Source organism: Mesocricetus auratus, unplaced genomic scaffold (assembly GCF_017639785.1).
Source record: "Mesocricetus auratus isolate SY011 unplaced genomic scaffold, BCM_Maur_2.0 Super-Scaffold_4256, whole genome shotgun sequence".
Taxonomy (NCBI): Eukaryota; Metazoa; Chordata; class Mammalia; order Rodentia; family Cricetidae; genus Mesocricetus; species Mesocricetus auratus.
Window position 1 is genome coordinate 26,145,340 of NW_024429182.1, and position 15,573 is coordinate 26,160,912.

At 44.0% G+C, this 15,573-nt stretch overlaps 1 pseudogene; it reads right to left on the reverse strand.

Moving 5' to 3' along the window:
- Positions 1–3,577: 3,577 nt before the first annotated feature.
- On the reverse strand, positions 3,578–13,749 carry LOC101822347 (annotated as a pseudogene).
- Positions 13,750–15,573: the final 1,824 nt, after the last annotated feature.

Consider the following 15,573-nt stretch of genomic DNA (forward strand, 5'->3'; position numbering starts at 1 on the left):
ATCAGAAGATGATTCTAAATTTCTGAGAAAGATTTGTATAATGTAGCTTGTTTATTGGCCCTATTAGGTGCACATTCATTCACTCTCCATCATTTTTATTTTTACTGAAAACTCATGACACAGGAGGCGCTGGGCAACATGCAAGATAACCCTGAGCTGTGAAGGAGACTGGAGATTGCAGTTTTCTTGGGCTTTCATTCTGGGCGAGAGATAGGTATTGTGTGTGTAAGCCAATACAAAGGAAGTGTTCAGAGCATAAGTGCTCTGAAGAAAGGGAGAAAGTGAAATGATGGACGAGGAGAAAGACCTCCTTGGCCAGATGTTCTTGGTGTGCAGGTGTGATTCAGTCATGGTCTCAGCTCTTGGGAATGACACACTCACCTTGCTTCCCTTTCTTAAACTAATCATTTCACGAGATAGTTTTTTTCTTAATTGTTCACTTGAATCATCACTGTCGATACTTTACCATCGGGATCGCTTCGTTGTCTCCACTGTGTAACTACAGCCCTTTGTGAATTTATATGTGATATGTTGATCTTTTCTTCCTCAGCCAACCCACAAGCACTTTCTCTCATAATGAACTCAATTACTGCAGTTTCTCGAAGTATCTATCTACCAGCAACACGGTGTAACCATTTATGTAGAGCCCTTTTAAGTCAACCTTGGAAGGCTGCTTGTCAAGGATTCATCAATTGCAATAGAAAAATAAACTTTGCGTTTTAAACGTCTTTGGCTCTTTCTTTACTCACTATTCACAGACTGACAGGGACTCTTCCCATCTAGAATCAGCTGGGATGTCTCAGGGTTTTCACCACGCTGTTTTCAACCAGTTGCCAAGAAGTTATCTTCTTTTAAGGTATTTTCAAGAAAAAAAAAAGTGTTGTATGCGCATGTAGTTTAATGTCAAATAGATGCACAAGACTGAATATGAAAACTGGGAGGAGCCAGGTTTTCCTTCTGTTTTTGTGTATCATTTTGAGCATGCTGGCTTACCAGGAAAAGGTAAAAGGGGACTGGTAATTTTTTTCTGACTACTTCAATGTCTAAGAATACTGGGTGTGGTGTGGAGTGTGTGTGTGTGTGTGTGTGTGTGTGTGTGTGTGTGTGTGTGTGTGTGTATAATTACAGTGGTCCAAGTAGTCCAACAATGGCTATTGCTTGACAGAAAGGCTAAGAATCTGTAGTAGTTCAGACCATGACATTGGATGTCTCAGCACTCCCAATTTAGTGTTGGAGTCCCAAGGCATTCCTAGAGTCTTCATTCTGTGTTGGAACCTGAAGCAGTGGCTTCTAATACCAGGGAAGAAACGCCTCAGCAGCAGGGTAACCAGGCGTATCGTTGAGTATGAGCACAAGCAGGCAAAAAGCAAAAGCTTCCTTCTTTTATGTCCTGTGTAGGCTGTTATCAGAAGGTGTGGCTCAGATTTAGGGTGGGTCTTTCCACTTCAGATGATCCAATTGAGAAAATCCCTTGTAGGTGTGCCCAGTTGTTTGGAGATTTTAGTTGATTCCAGATGTAGCAGTTGATAACCAAGATTAGCCATCATGCCCAGTGAGTTGTGCTACTTAGCTGACGCCCAGATGAGGTAGGGCTTCATGTCTCTCTACAATCTTGTCTCTTTCCTATGTTAATCTTGATGTTTGAGTCTCTAAGACCTACTCTCTTGTCATATTGCTTTGAGGCTTGGGAGACAGAGGATGAAGGGGTGGAGGGAGGGCACATCAACAGTTGGCTATTTAAATTAAAAAATGATTTCATGCCTCAAATACATGGGCAATGAATGGGTTCATGGGCTGGGGCTCACTTGGGTTCTATCTGCTCTCGAAGCCTGTGAACTTGGGATCTAGCCTGATCAATGGGGAAACCTCAGTTTTTGCCCTGAGCCTGTGAGGCTGGAAGTAGATCTATCTTAATAAATCTAGCTTCACACTAAACTCAGAAGCACTCGTCACTTGCTGCTGAGCATCTGTTTTTTGTCGGGAATCTTAAGCTCTTGTCTTCCCTCATACTGGGTCTAGTATTCTCACTGAGGCCTCTTCCTTAGGTTCTCACTGCCCTGAATTAGTTACATTCCTTTTAGAGCTTTAATTGCTCTAAGGTTTGTCTTGGTCTTCCATGGTGTGTGTGTGTGTGTGTGTGTGTGTGTGTGTGTGTGTGTGTGTGTGTGTGTGTGTGTGTGTGTGTTTGTGTGTTGGGGGAAATCCCTCTTTAATTTTTTTCACTTCCATCCCTATGCCACTAACTTGTGACACTCTCGTTGCCATCCAAAATGTCTTCAATATTCTAAATTCTGGTTTACTAGATTGCTGTCACTCACACATCTTACAAGATGAAAACAGCTAAGCATTTGCTACTCCCAAGATCACCTTACGTCTGCCATTGTGTAGAATTCTTCTCCAAACACAATACATAAGGAGGTGTAGCATGAATTCTAATTGATAGTAATAATTTAAAACCCAGACACAAATTTTGGGGTTAAATGTGAAGATTAGAGAAGCAAAGTGGGGCTGGAGAGATGGCTCAACCGTTAAAGGCTAGGCTCACAACCAAAAATATAAGAGAAGCAAAGTGGTCAGCCACTCAGGAGGTGTCACCTCTACCAAGGCTCAAACCGAAGGGGCGATCCACCAAACTTCAGATTGCAACTCCAGACTACATCTGTCTCCACCAAACCTCAGACTTCACTGAACTCCCGTCTCTAGTGCTGGGATTAAAGGCATGGGATCCCAAGTGCTGAGATCAGCTTTTATGAGTTCTTTTTCTCTTTTAGACTGGATCAATTTTGTGTACCTCAGGGTGATCTTGAGATAACAGAGATCCATCTGTCTCTGTCCCTAAGTGCTTGGGATTAAAGGTGTGTGCCGCCACTGCCTGGCCTCTATAGCTAGCTAGTTTTGCACTCTGATCTTCAGGCAAGCTTTATTTGTTAGATCATAAACAAAATATCACCACAGGGAGGAAATGGTTTCAAAATGGATTTTTTTTAAGTGGAAAGAAAAGCACTGAGCCAAGATCTGAAGAAATCTCTGTTTCTTGCCAAAGAAACCATATGTAAATAAAGCTGAGGTCTGGTACTCAGCCACAGGGCAGATCTCTGACATTCTTTTATGTGCGGGACTGATGCTCAGCAGTTGCTGGTTTGTGTGTGACTCGGCGATTCTGCCAGACAGCAGAGCTGAGGTGCAGCTGTCCTCTGCCACCATCACCTCCCAGAGACCCACACAACCTGTGGTGTTACCAGGCCTCAGTACTCCTCTAAGAGTGCTAGGCCTCAGTACTCCTCTAAGAGTGCTAGGCCTCAGTACTCCTCTAAGAGTGCTAGGCCTCAGTACTCCTCTAAGAGTGCTAGGCCTCAGTACTCCTCTAAGAGTGCTAGGCCTCAGTACTCCTCTAACAGTGCTAGACCTCAATACTCCACTGGGAGTCTTCTTTTCTAAGCACTAACTAAATAACTCCTAACTTTTCCTTTCCCCTTTTCTGTCTCTACTAAAATCCTAACAAAGGCAGGTGTGCTTAGGTTTCCAGGCTGACCTTACACAGCTTGGAGCGCATTGAAGTCGGACCCTCCCTGCAGCTCTAGACCCACCTGTCATGGTAATGACAGAAAGTATCATAGCTGCCCCTTGCAGAAGACTGAAAGTGCCCTAGGAAGGGGAGGGATTGGGACCAGGAGCTGAAGTCCCCCAAACTTTGGCTGGGCTTTCTCTTGGCCATGTGGACACTTGTGCTAGTTGATGTTTCTTCTGTTGACCAGTGGAGGTACTTGCTCAGTCCCTGGTGATGTATCTGGGACCTGGCTTCCAGGCTGGGGCTGGCTCATCTAGACCTTGGCCCTTTGGGCCACCTAGTGCCATGTCTTCTTCCACTCCTGGGATATGTGGGCATGTGCCTCCTCATAGGGATCTACAAACACCTTTGGTTGCATACTTCTTCACTAGGGCAGTCTGTTGGGGGATCACTTTCCACATTCTCCATTCCTCCCAGCATGTCAGCTCCCAACAACTCTTCAGAAGGTGACTTGCTTCTTGCCCAAGTAAGCACCAGAATGCAACAAGAGGGAGAACTGAGATGGGGTGGGTGTTGGGCCCAGAAATGGTCGTGCTGAGCACCTCACAGCCTATGTGAGAGAGATTGGGCTGGAACTCACCTTTGAAAGGCTTGCCCTAGTAGGACTCATCACCCTCCCACCCCTAGATCATGAAGTTCCTGATGCTCCTGTGAAAGATGGTGCCATCATAAAAGTATTTCAGGTCGAGCTAGATGAAGTTCTTTCAGGCTCTGGGGGTCAGGTCACAGTGTGGCTCTAGGCTGAGGTCTCCCTTGTTGGTGTGCAAACTCGCATAGCTCTTCATGAAAAGCTGGTACCTCAGTACACCTTCACCTACAGCAGCTGATTTGTGTGTGATCTACAGCACCAGGGTAATGCAGGTGAAGGATGCACTGAGCTCCCCATTGAGTTGGGGGCAGTTTCAACTGGTCTGTCTTCTCTTCTCAGGCATCTCCATGGTGACTGCTAAGATTGTATTTTTCTGGAATCCCCCATAGAGGTGCTGAAGTGTCTCTCAGGTCTTAGCATTGGCATATTTTAAATAGTAAGACAGAACCTGCCTGGCCTTTGCCTCATCTGGATCTGTTATTTTCATGTTCTTCATGTGGAAGAAATTTGAGAGATTGAACTTGTCCAAGAGGGTGGAGTCCTTCCTGCAGGGTGATGATGCCTTACCTGGAAAAATGGTTCATCAGTCAGCAGTCACTTAAGTTCATGGACTTGGGAGCTGGAGAGATGGCTCAGAGGTTAGGAGCAATGACTGCTCTTCCAGAAGTCCTGAGTTCAATTCCCAGCAACCACATGGTGGCTCACAACCATTTACAATTCAATCTGGTGCCCTCTTCTGGTATGTAGGCAGAACAATATAAACGTAATAAATAAATCTTTAAGTTCATGGACTTGATATTCAGCTGAGCCACTGATTCATCGGTTCAGGTATCACTAGTTGTCTTGACGACTATGCTGTGGGTGTTGTCAGTGAATGCAGAGAACAGCACTAGTCAGTGGTGCCACCCTTCCCTGTTCTTTGCACAGTTCAGTTTGATCAAGGACTTCTCACTACATTTCTCTTCATTACTGGGGTTGGTCCCATACTTTTTAAGTCATAAATGACAACTTCTATGACTGGGTAGTCACAGGCTACAGAGAGGCTGTGGTGGTCAAAGGTGAGCATTGGAAACTAGTCTGTGATATCTGACTTCTTGCCACTAGAGATGTGAGTGTACTCGGCACAGATAATGTACACCTTGTCCTTCTGCTGCTGATGATGGTTTTTACAGTGGCTGTGGGGAAGTGGGCAGTGAAAGTAATTCCCACTTTCCTTTTTATTTAGTCTGTGACCACACCCTATCGAATAGTATGGTACCCACAGTTAAAGAATAGCTTTCCCTCTCTAACTAGACAATCCCTCCTTGGTATGCATAAAGGCTATCTCCTAGTTGATTTTGTCACATCCGTAATATTAGCCATCTCAGTGGGATCTTGGCTGGGACTAAAATGGAGAAGCCCAGGAGTCATGACCTGTAGAATATTCAGACCATAAAACAAACCACAGAGGCTCTGGGGGCATGCTACAAATGGGGTCACTGTATACATTCAGGGCTGTCACCAGCTGCATCCATGGGATACGCAAGGCAATGTACTTTGGAGATGAGCCATAGTGAAGTGGGTTCCTTTCTTTCTCTTCAATGGGACGTGTTCACAGGCCCTCTAAATTTTTTTATGAGGGTCTGTAGCTTGAAACAACCTCTAACAACACTAAGACTAGTTCTGAAACTCTGTTCATGGAATTGTTTACCTTCAGAAAAGGTGGGGGATTTTCTAAAAATCACCTTACTGTGTGTCCCCAGGCAGAATTAGGGGGTCATGACATGAGACCTTAAGTCCTTAAGAGATTGTCTAAAATTAAAAACATGCCTACAGAGTTTACTTTAGAAAGATATGTGCTACATGTGTCTGTCACAGGAGTAAACATCTTTTCTTTATTGATCAGAAATCATCTTGAAACTGTTGAAGAAATGCAAGCATAGAAGGGCTCTCTTAACAGGCCCGAACATGGTAAACACATGTTGGAGCATGGCAAACATGGGCCTGATAGGTTTCCCCTTTTATCCTTCTCTCCCTTGCTAAGAAAAACATTAGGTTACATTCTTAAAGCTTGCCCCCAAGGTCCATTCCCTTATTTAGACACTGACCACTCCTGGAACAAAACACCAAGGTGCAACAATCAAAATTCACTGTCTGGCTAACACGCCTAATCAGGACCTACCAGCTAGCCCTAACACAGACTCCTGCCTTTTCTCCTTAAAAGACCCACTCCTGCAAAAACAAAACTAATTACTTGCTGCTGCTGCTGCTGCTGCTGCTGTTGACTTTTGCAGTCTGCCCCTACCCTTCTGTTTGCCCCTCTGGGTAATAAATCTCTGTATTTGTGTGGGATTTTTGTTTTTTTTTTTTTTCACTTTGCTCTTTGGGGGCTTACCACCCAGCTCCCAAATAAATACATGGAGACTTATTCTTTCTTATAAATACCTGGCCTTAGCTTGGCTTATTTCTAGCCGCCTTTCTTAACTTAAATTATTGCATCAACCTTTTGCCTCTGGGCTATTACCTTTCTCTATTTCTGTATACCTTTTCTTTCCTTCTTATTCCATGTCTGGCTGTGTGACTGGGTGACTGGTCTCTGGCATCCTCCTCTCCTCCTTTTCTTGCTCTTCCTCCTTTTTGTTCTTTCCTTCTATTTATTCTCTCTCCCTGTCAGCCTCACCTATCCTTTCTCCTGCCTTGCTATTGGATGTTCAGCTGTTTATTAGGCCAATCGGGTGTTTTAGACAGTCAAAGAAACACAGCTTCACAGAGTTAAACAAATGCAACATAAAAGAATGCAACACATCTTTGCATCATTAAACGAATACTCCACAGCATGAATGAATGTAACACATCTTAAAATAATGTTCCTTCTAGTGTCATCCATTTGCCTGTGAATCTCAGGATTCCATTGTTTTTTTCTGCTGAATAGTACTCCATTGTGTAAATGTACCACATTTTCTCTATCCACTCTTCGGTTGAGGGACATCTAGGTTGCTTCCAAGTTCTGGCTATTACAAATAATGCTGCTATGAACATAGTGGAACAGACATCTTTGTTGTATGAATGGGCATCTTTTGGATATATGCCTAAGAGTGGAGTTGCTGGGTCTTGTGGTAAGTTTATTCCCGTTTTTCTGAGGAATCTCCATACTGATTTCCAAAGTGGCTGAACCAGTTGGCACTCCCACCAGCAATGGAGGAGTGTCCCCCTTTTACCACATCCTCTCCAGCATAAATTGTCATTGGTGTTTTTGATTTTAGCCATTCTGACAGGAGTGAGATGGTATCTCAGAGTTGTTTTGATTTGCATTTCCCGGATGGCTAAGGATGTTGAGCACTTTCTCAAGTGCCTCTCAGCCATTTTAGACTCCTCTATTGGAAACTCTCTATTTAGTTCCGCAGCCCACTTTTTAATTGGGTCCTTTGATGTTTTGGAGACTTGCTTCTTGAGTTCTTTGTAAATTTTGGAGATCAACCCTCTGTCAGATGTGGGATTAGTGAATATTTTTTCCCATTCTGTGGGCTGCCTTTTGTCTTGCTGACTGTGTCCTTTGCCTTACAGAAGCTTCTCAGTTTCAGGAGGTCCCATTTATTAATTGTTGATCTCACTGTCTGTGCTATGTTATGTTCTGTTATGTTCAGGAAGCTGTCTCCTGTACCAATTCGTTCAAGGGTACCACCCACTTTCTCTTCTAAGAGGTTCAGTGTGGCTGGATTTATGTTGAGGTCTTTGATCCATTTGGACTTAAGTTTTGTGCATGGTGATAAACATGGATCGATCCGCATTCTTCTACATGCCAGCCTCCAGTATGAGTGAGGTAACCCAGTCACAAAAAGAGAAACATGGCATGTACTCTCTCATATATGGATTTTAGACATAGATCTGGGGAGTGCCAGCCTACAACCCCATGGCCAGAGAGTCTGGGAAACAGAAACTTCATTTAGTGGCTGATCGAAGAAGAGGCAGACTCCCTTGGTTAAGTACTGAGCTGAACTCAAGAAAGCCAGTAACAGAGAGGGAGGACTGATGACCAAAGGGATTAAGGGATTAAGACTGAGCTGGTTTAACCCCCAGAAAAAGTTGACCTGACAAAGGTTAACTCTTGAATCACAGGCATCAGCCTGGGAATCCAGCATGGGACTGATCAAGACCCCCTGAATGTGAGTGTCAGTGAGGAGGCCTAGGTAATCTATTGAGCCTTGGGCAGCAGATCAATACCCATCCCAAGTATACACACAGACTTTGGACTCCCATCCAACAATGTGAGGTGCACTCTCACCCTAAACTCTTGGGGAAGGACCTAGGCCCTGCCCTATATGAAATGACAGACTATGGACACCCCCATGGAGGGCCTCACCCTCCCTGGGGAAATGAGGGGATAATGGGGGGGGTTTGGGGGAGGGCACGGGAGGAGGAGAGGGAAAGGGAGAGGGCCCTGGAACTGACTTGTGAAGCAACCTTGTTTCTTATCTAAATTTAAACTGAAAAATAAAAAAAAAATAATGTTCCACAACAAATCTCCTTTGTGTTGATAATTTTGTGTCTGGGTGTGTTCTGTACTGATGGGGGTGGGGGTGGTGGGAAGCAGTGTCATCCTCCCTTACACTCAGAGTCAGAAAAGTAAATAAAAATCAGGGTCCTTCCCATTGTAATGGCAGATCTCTTGTTGGAAAATGCTGGTAGACAAATAGTGAGGAGGATAACAAAAGCCTAGAGAGTCTAACAGCACAGCCTCAGATGACCCCACAAGAGTCACGCTTGGAGTAAACCAGCAAAAAACTCATAGATATTAAGATATATCTGCCACTGCTCCAGCAAGTTCCAGAATATGGAAGTCAAAGTGGATATTAGTTAATTCTCTACAGAGGTGAACTATTTAGTTTGTTTATTAATTTATTTGTGGTTTTTGAGACATGGTCTTACTATAGAGCTGTAGCTAGCCTGGAACTCACTATGGAAACCAGGTCAGGCTGGTCTCAAACTCACAGTGATTTGCCTGCTACTGCCTCCATAGTGCTGAATTTAAAGTTGTGAACCACTTTACCTGGCAGAGATGAACATTTTAAAGGAATTTTGAATAGCCCATTTTTTACACGGTTTGGATTTGAACTAGTGGAATGAGGTCAGTGTACAGACTCCATAGAGAACTTCTTAAACAGGCAAGGGAAGAAATATGCTATTTTTGAAAAAGTATCCATCAATGTCTTTCATTCTTGGGGCTCAGAAAAAACATGAGCTATTTGATCTTCCCCTTTCCTCTTGTTTCACAACTGGTTTAGCCAGATCCCAGAATAAATGATAATGGCTTTTTTCTTAGGTACCACTGGGCTAAACCAGAAGCCAAAGAAAGAAGTAAATCACATGATGGCTAATCTTTGTCAACTTGACTTCATCTGGAATCAGCTAGAACCCAAGCAGCTGGGCACATCTGTGGGGAATTTTCTTGATTGGATCATTTGAGATGGTAAGACCCACCCTAAATCTGGGCTACACCATCTGGTGACATCCACATAAAAGAATATGAAAGAAGGAAGCTTTTTGCTTTCTGCCTGCTTGTCTCACTCTCTGACAAGCTCATTCCTCTGTTGCTAAGGCATCACTTTGCTGGGAGAGACTGAGGACCATCTGAGGCATCCAGCCTTGTGTATCGAATAACCTACTGGATTCTTGATCTTTCTGTAAGAAAACAGCCATTGTTGGACTAGCTAGACAAGTCTATAAGACACACAAGTAATTCATATCAGTTTTATTCCAATAAAGAACCAGACTAATATACCATACAAACGTATTGAAAGTAGACCTTGGAAGGCAACTTTAGGCATCAGCCCAGGTCAGATTGTGGCTTGACAGATACCTATTAAATAGCCTAAAAAGCCATGATGTGGCTTTTGAAGATGTGAGATTGGGATCAAAAGCATACAAATGTCCCTTCCCATGGTGATCACTTTGATGACCCTATCCTCCAATTCTGTAAGTGTGCAGAGATATGAAACCCACCCAGGGAGTGTCTGTCCTTCTGGTCTATAACTTGCCCTGACTTCTCTTCCTATATTGCTTTCCCTCTATTCTCTGCCCACCATAATGTGAGCTGCTGTGCCCTCCCACCATGAAATAACCTCGGAACCTGTGAGCCAAAATCTCTCCCAATAATTCCTTAGGTGTTTTGGTCACAATGACATGAGAATGATACGGTAGGATCAGTCATCAAATGGCAAACATACGCTAATATGTGATACAGTGCTAACTGTAGCTAAAGCATTTACAAATTTCCTCATCTTTGGAAGGTTTATATCCACTATGGAAACCTAGGAACTGCTTCAGTTGAGGTAGGTATTCTGGTGGACCAGAGTGGCTTTAAACATGGAGTAGCACTTCAAAGAAATTAAAGGGATGGGCCATAGAGAAGGCTCAGAAGTTAAGTGTGCATACTGCGCTTCCAGAGTGCTGACAAATTAACTGGGCATCAGTCAATATAGAAGGGGGATAAACTTTCAGTCTATGGATTAAGAGATAGCATTTACCTGCAGTTCTGACTACATTGTGCACCAAGGAATCGATACTGGTGAAAAACCTGTGGTGGTTTGAAAGAAAATGGCCCCAAAGGGAGTGGCATTATTAGATGTGGTCTTGTTGGAGGTAGTGTGTCACTGTGGGGGCAGGCTTTGAGGTCTCTTTTGCTGAAGCTTCCCTCAGTGTGACTATGAGTCAAGTGACTGTTGCCTACAAGATGTAGGGCTCTCTGCTATCTCTCCAGGACCATGTTTTCCTGCACTGTCATGCTCCCCACCATGATGATCATGGACTGAACCTCTGGAACTGTAAGCCACTACCCCAATTTAATGTTTTATATTTAAGAGTTGCTGTGGTCATGGTGTCTCTTCACAGCAATAAAAACCCTAAGACCTATAGGCTTTGGTATTGAGCATTTGGTCTCTAGTTGGTAGTGGTGTTTGGGTTGTTTAGGACATATAGCCTTCATGGAGGAATTATATCAGTGGGGGTGGGCTTTGAAGTTTCAAATCCTCATGCCATTCCAAACACCTCTCTCTCTCTCTCTCTCTCTCTCTCTCTCTCTCTCTCTCTCTCTCTCTCTCTCTCTCTCTCTCTCTCTCTCTCTCTCTCTCTCTCTCTCTCTCTCTCTCTCTCTCTCTCTCTCTCTCTCTCTGATTTGTGCGTATGTTTGAAGATTTAAGCTCTCAGCTTTTGATCCTATTATCATGCCTGTCTTTTGTTGCCAGGATGGATTTTTATCTCTCTGGAACAGTAAGCTCAAAAAGTCCTGTATAAACTGTTTTAGTTTTGGTATGGGGGAATGGAAAAGCCCTGAGTGAATCTGTTAGGAAAGAATGAAGCCTGAGTGGGTATGTATTATTGACAAGACCCCAATAGCTCAGATTCATGGGACATGGCAAAGTCTTCCTTGGTTCAGGCTCAGAAAATTGGCAAAGCCTTCCTCTGATCTGTGTGCAAATGCTGACAAGAGTGTACAGACACCATCAATTTCAGCATCTTCCTCTAGGATGCTTACAGCCTAAGACTGGTCTGTGTGCAAATGCTGACAGAGTATAGAGAAAGCATTAACCTCAGTCTCCTCCTTCAGGATGCTTTCAGCCTGAGACTGCTCCTCTGTAGGGACCTCCTAATGAGATGAGCTAAACCTGCCTTCTTATTCATGTGTATAAAATAAATCTGGCTCCTTGAATCATATATGTAAAACAAATAAGCTTAGGTTCTGGTGACTGCTGTTGTAGTTGGGGCTGGCCCATCAGAGCAAACACAACCCACCTGACCCCAGATTTTCTGTATGTGTGTTTGTATGCTTGTACTTTCTTTATTCCATGATTTACCCAGTCAGGTTTCCAGGACCAAGCCATGCTGAATATGACAACAATGTTTTTATCATAACATAGAATAACAAATCTCCTTCTAATTCAAAGAGGGCGGGAAAATATCCCATGTTGCATGTCCATTTAATTGAACATCAGAGAAGTCACAGTGGGAAAAACCTCAGCTTTACATTGACTGTATTAGACACCAGACCACTCATATTTGGAAGAAAACATATGGGAAATATACGTGGGGAAGTTCTGAGGACCAGAATCTAATATCCCTATTATATTTGGGCTTCCAATGCATTGTGGAAAGCTTTAAAACAAAAAAAGTCTAGTTTCTGAAAAAAAAATTTTATGTGTTGGATGTTCTGCCTGCATACCTAAGGAAGCCAGATAAAGACATTGAGTACCCTGGGACTGGAGTTACATGTTTGTGAGCTGCCATGTGGGTTCTGGGAACCAAACTCTGGACTTCTGAAAGAACCGCCAACACTCTTCCCAGCCGAGCCATCTCTCCAGTGCACCTTTAAACGAATACTGGGGTGGCCAGCTGAGTGGAAAAGTAAGCTCAAAGAGCACAGGCTGTCATCACTAATATTCTTTGCATCTGAACCTTCCTGCTCATATTCAGAAAGTCATGAAGGAACTAGCTCTGCGTTTCTGAGGTGTTCCCCTTTAAAAACAGCCCCATCTACTGGTTCCATGTAAAAAAAAAAAAAGCTGGAGGGACTGCCCGGAGATGTTCGAGCATTTTGGGAAGAATCCAGTTGTCAGGATGCTGGCAAACTGCTTAGAGTCACCCAGCTACACATAGGGAAGAAGCAGTCCAAGAGCTCCTGTTGACTGCCTCCTTTGAGCAAGCCGAATCTCAAAAGACCAGTGTAGTGAGTCCAGAAGAGACTGTCCCCTAGGCACATCACATGTTACATACTTCCCTGGTGGCCTATTTTGCTTAATAGCCACAGGTTAAAACACTAATTTTTGCGTGTACAAATCTTTATCTTTTGAAAATTTCGTAAATGTGTATAGCATACCTTGATCAAATCTACATTTCTGCCTTCCCTTTAAAACTTATTCCAGGGTACCCACAATATATTTCCTTCCAAACCTCATTCCATCTTTAATTTTTTTTCTTTATTTAAGCTTCTGAGTCCAACTAGTGCTCCTTATATGGACATGGCTGTTGAATAATCTGCTAGGTCATGGGAACCGAATTCCTCAAAACAAAGCAATTGTTACTCCTCCAGCCAATAGTCCCTCAGTGAGGCGTGGGGCCTATGGTAGACTCACCATGGTTCATGCTGGAATTTTTTTAATGACTCAGTCTTGTACAGGTAATCATAGCTACTCTGAGTTCATGCATACTGTAGTAATGTTGAATGCAGAGAGAGCATTGCACAGCATGCTCCCCATCTTCTATCTCGTACATTCTCTTCTAAAATGTCCTCTTTTTTTAGGCAGGGGTGACTGATATAGATGTCTCATCTTTTACTTGAGTGTCCCTAATCACTCATTCTGGATATTATGGAGGCTTGTGAGTCTATGCACTAACAACTACCCACTGCAATAGGAGTTGACCAAAGTTGAGAACAGAGGAATATTTCCATTGCTAAAGTTAGGGATCAGCTTAAGGCATTGTAGGCTCACCCCACATCCATCTTGGGAGCAGGGCCTGGCAGCTCCACACCTCCAGTCCACATGACCCTGTGGATGATGCTCTGCACCCAGGCCTTCTCACCTTTCATGAAGACCATGCTACAGCCGATGTTTAGCTCCATGGGAGGGAAAAACACAGATGCTTGCCCTCATGCTGCCTTCTAATGATTGGCAAGCATATAATGCTTTGTTCTTTGGCTTTGATCTCAATGAGGTACTTAAAGTTCATGGGTACATGCCAGGCAGTGGTGGCATAGGCCTTTAATCCCAGCACTGGGGAAGCAGAAGCAGGTGGATCTTTGTGAGTTTGAGGCCAGCCTGGTCTACTGAGAGAGTTCCAGGACAGCCAGAGCTATGCAGAGAAACCCTGTCTTGAACAACAACCAAAAAATGTTCATGGGCACAGACCTGATAGCTTCCACAATGTCTTCCCCACTTTGCAATGTTTCCAGCCACATGGTGGCCCTGCACGTCCTCATCCTAGAAGCTGTCTCTCTCCTCCATGTGAGTGAGATAAGCTATGTTCTCTCCTCCATCTGGCTGCATACAAACACCAACATTGATGGACATATTCATGACATCAAGTACTGCTTTGAACTTGTGCCTGACAGATGAGTATGTCAGTACCTGGTCGTGTAAAATCATGCACGTCTAGCCCAGATCTCTCCCCATAATTGAGGCTATTACTGAGTCAAGAGTGTACCATCCAAAGCAAGACGTGTGCCTGACTAGACTGGTGATAGAGATCATTCCTTCTCAGTCCGTCACCCAGGAGAAGGCATCCATGTGCTGCAATTAGGAGTTGATGATTAGCTCACCCAAGCACAGGCCCAGTATCTTAGTCACTGTTCTATTGCTGTGATGAGACCATGGCAACTCTTACAAAAGAAAACATTTAATTGGGGTTTATTTGCAGTTTCAGAGGCTGAGTTCATTATCCTCATGGCAAGGAGCATGGCCACATGCAAGCAGACATGGTAGCTGAGAGTTCTACATCTAGATCTAAAGGTAGCAGTAAGAAAAGGACTCTGGGCTTGGAATGGGCTTATGAAACCTTAAAGCCCACTCCCCAGTGACACACTTGCTCCAACAAGGCCACACTTCCTAATCCTTTCAAAAGTGCCACTCCCTAGGTACCAAGCACTTAAATCTATGCGCTTATGGGGGCTATTCTTATTCAAACTACCACAGTCAGCTTGGGCAAGATGTTCTTAACCATAAAAGGCCCCAGGATTTTGGTGACAACTCCTTTTCAGGGCCATAGGATGAGCTTGGCGGAGGCATTTCTGGAGTGACACTTCTGAAGGGCACTAGACAGGTTGATATAGATTCAGAAGTAGAGTGGCTTCAGGCCACATGAGGGACCTCCAAGGCATGCTACAAATTAGATAGGAATGATGTCTATCCCAGGATTCCAACTGTCTACCTCCTTCTGCAGCCTGGGTAAGTGTGCCCATTCAGAATGTTTTCCAGGATCCACACAGGGAGAATGTACACTGGCTGTTCAGGAAATCCACCATAGTGTCACAGTTCCAAGGCTGCCACTGAGTGAGGAGGACCTTCTGAACAAAAGACATCTAGGTCTCCTACATGAGTTTGAGAAAGCCATGTGAGGACTGGTTGTCATGGGACTATAGCTTGTCATTTTCCAGGAAGATCTTCCTCTTGGAAATGACTTGAGTGCCATAGATGGTGTTCCCACAGGGTCCCACCCCTGGAAGTACTCCTTCAGTGGGGAGTAGATGATGGCCTTGGATGTCAAGGTCATCCAGGGATCATTCCTTGTATTTCTTGTCTGTAAGTGTCTAGAAGATGCAGGAGCACTCAACCTGTGTGAAGGGTTGGTGTTACAGAGCCAACACCTTGCTGAGATTGGACATGACACAATCTCACATGTCTTCTCAACTCATGGGAAAGGCTGACCACTATATGGTGCTGATGCTGCA